The following is a 3,062-nucleotide window of genomic DNA, read 5'->3' on the forward strand; positions in this document are numbered from 1 at the left end:
AGAGACAGGATAAGCCCTTTTAGAATCCACTTGAAGAGCATATGTGCCACCATTGTTGTATCTAGATAAAGAAAGAAAGTATACCCATTAAAGACAATTTTGAAGAAAACATCCTGCTAAGCTTTTTCATCCTTGCTTTTGTGCAAATGTAAACGCTGTGGAGTTACTTACAAATTGAAATACTTGAAAAATTAATCAACTAAACTAAAATTTTTTAAAGTGCAAACACCTTCCAAAATGAATTTATATGTTTAAAGCTGCTATAACTGATAAATCTGATGATTAAGCTACCCAAGATACTGATATCCCCAGTGATTCCTCCACAGAACATTTCCGATACTTATCATTTTTACTGGACTGACAAAAATAAATAACTGAGGTATTAAAGCAACACATTCTTCCAGCAGCCAAGAAGCAAATAGAAGAATATCCAAATACCCCCTTTGATTTATTTAAATGGGTTTTACATGTGTCAATACAGTAGGCAAGATCTGAGACATATGCTTATTACATGGCGGAAGGAAAATCAATTCACTTTTCAACTCTTAGACAGGTAGTCACTTAGAATGACAGCGGTCAACATATTGGGTCACATTATGCAGAACACTAAACGAGCAATTAAAATATTTGCATGGAAGTTGGAAATAGATTGTATAAAATTCATTAGGTGTGGTCTCTTCATCTTCTTACAGATCATTTATTAAATGTACTGACTTACACCGACTTATTGCCCACTTAGGGATTTGAAACCAAAGGCGTGGTGCTTGCCTGGAAGTCCCCATTGACATTAGTCAAAAATACAAAAGAGATAGGAAATACAAAGCTGCTTTTAAATGTACCTGCATCAGAGGTGTTAATCTATTAAGTCAGTAAAAATATTTTTAAACATCCATTTCAGGCATTTACATTGTCACATAATCCACCACTTAAATCAAAAGTCCCATAAATTATTCCTGGCAATAAGATTGCCCTAAAAATAGATCGAATCTTCATATGATCATCTGAAAAACACATGGCTCATTGCCTCGCAGTCCCAAACAGCAAAAGGGATGTTAAGTGGTTTGCTCTGCACGGCACTGATATACAGCCCAGCATAAAGGAGTCATCACAAAGCAGAATGAAGAGCAGAGGGATAGCCAGGAAAGCAGATTCGAAATTGCCTTCTGATTCAAAGCCTTCTTAGCTAGTTCAAGGACACCCATTGCCTTTAGTGGATTCAAAGTCAAGATCCCATAGGGAGTAACAGTTCATCTTTTAAATTATTCCTAGAGAGCTCTGCTAAAGCCAAAGATAGGTCTTAAGCCATGTAAGCCATATTAATGTTAATTAACATGATTTAATGTTAATGTTCCTCATGAAATGGATTTAAGTCCATGAGCAACCACTCTCTACCTGTGAGCTCTTCCAAAGTCCCACGGCAACAATGCAGAGGCTTACGCTGGAAATGAAGAGGGCTGACGAGACAAGAACACGAGAGATGCCTGTCATGTATTACTCCAGCTGCTACTCGAATAACACCAAAGTAGAGAGGATGAGTTTTTCTGAGCACTGTATGTGCAGGTTGCAGTTGCTCCTCTTTCTCCCTCCCTACACCTGTGGTACACGGCAAGACTGAACAAAGAGGGTAGAGAAGAGCCTGCTTCTAACCCACAGCGGTGGGCAGAGCAAGAGCAAGGCAAAACTGCTTATGGAAATACTGTTCTTAAGACAAGGGGTTTTTCAATCAAAACATAGTTCTTTGTTCACTTTATTAACTTCTTGAGAAGATCAACAACCTGGATTTATTCCTAAATTAATTAGAGGCAGAAAGACAGCCTGGTTTCTACCTAAAGAGAGTGAGCTGTTCACATTTAACTAAGGCAGCCCTGTATTGGAGTTCTGTAGTTGCCAGAGATCTCGATTTGTTCTTAAGAAAACAACATATCAGTTTAGTTTCAAAACCAAACACCAAAGAATTATTTATAAGCCTTAATAGCACACAGAATATTTGTTTGCAATGTATTTGAAACAAGTTCAAAATAGTTTCCTAAACTTTTCATGCTAATGCTATTTTATTATCTGTTTATAAATGAACTGCTTTGTGCAATTAATTTTCTAACCTTGTAAGTCAGATCGTATCTCAGAAACATCCAACTCTCCAAACACGGCAGAAACTCATTCATCTCAAGCGTCTCCTTTTCTAACTCAAATGAAATATTTCATTTTGATCACTGTTAATAGAAAAGACCTCAAACCAAAATGGAATGGTTGCTATTACAAGACTCAGAATAAAACTCTAAAAATAGGAGCACATATATTAAAAAGCAACATCAAAAAAGAATCCAGTAATGACATCTAATGCAGGGTTTTTTCAGCTTTTATTGTTCACCATAATACACACTACGTTCCTGCTCCACATTTAATGTTTGGAACATTCTCCTAGGAGGCAGCATTAGCCTTTTGGGGGACAACGCTTGTAGTTTCATTAAAGATACAGACATAGCCAAATTTATAAATACCTCCAGCCAGTGCCACTTCCCCAGGGAGAGGCAGCTTTTTGAGCTTAACAAGGAAATAAATGACACACAGGTCCCTGATGCAATCCCAAAATGGACTCTAACTTTTTGTCTCTCCAGGCTTGATTTTTCTTTGCAGGTGTGAAAGAAGTCAATTTAGGTAGAATTTGGCAAGAAAGAGGGTCTTTCAATCCAAAATACAATCTGGTGATTTTTCACAAGTGTCTCACTTTCTGTTAATTAGGACTGATTAGGTTAGGTATCTGTTCCTCATTAAGCCATTTTCACATACCTTGCTCTTTTTTGAATAAATTGCAGTATTTCACTCCTAATATTGATGCAGGTCACTGGTTCCATCACAAAAGTGAGGAAACACACTTTCACTGCTAAGCCCCAAACCACAGCTACAGAAAAAACAGTAGGTGGCAAGTCATTGAATTATTTGTCCACGGATTCACTTGACAAAAATCTTTTTAAACTGTGTTGGGGTTTGCAAAGACAGCAGACGAAACAGATGATCCTTTAAATTGGATGAAGTACCTGAGGCTGTGGATAAAAGCAAGTTTG

The sequence above is a fragment of the Apaloderma vittatum genome, unplaced genomic scaffold (genome assembly GCF_000703405.1).
Source record: "Apaloderma vittatum isolate BGI_N311 unplaced genomic scaffold, ASM70340v1 scaffold4092, whole genome shotgun sequence".
Taxonomy (NCBI): domain Eukaryota; kingdom Metazoa; phylum Chordata; class Aves; order Trogoniformes; family Trogonidae; genus Apaloderma; species Apaloderma vittatum.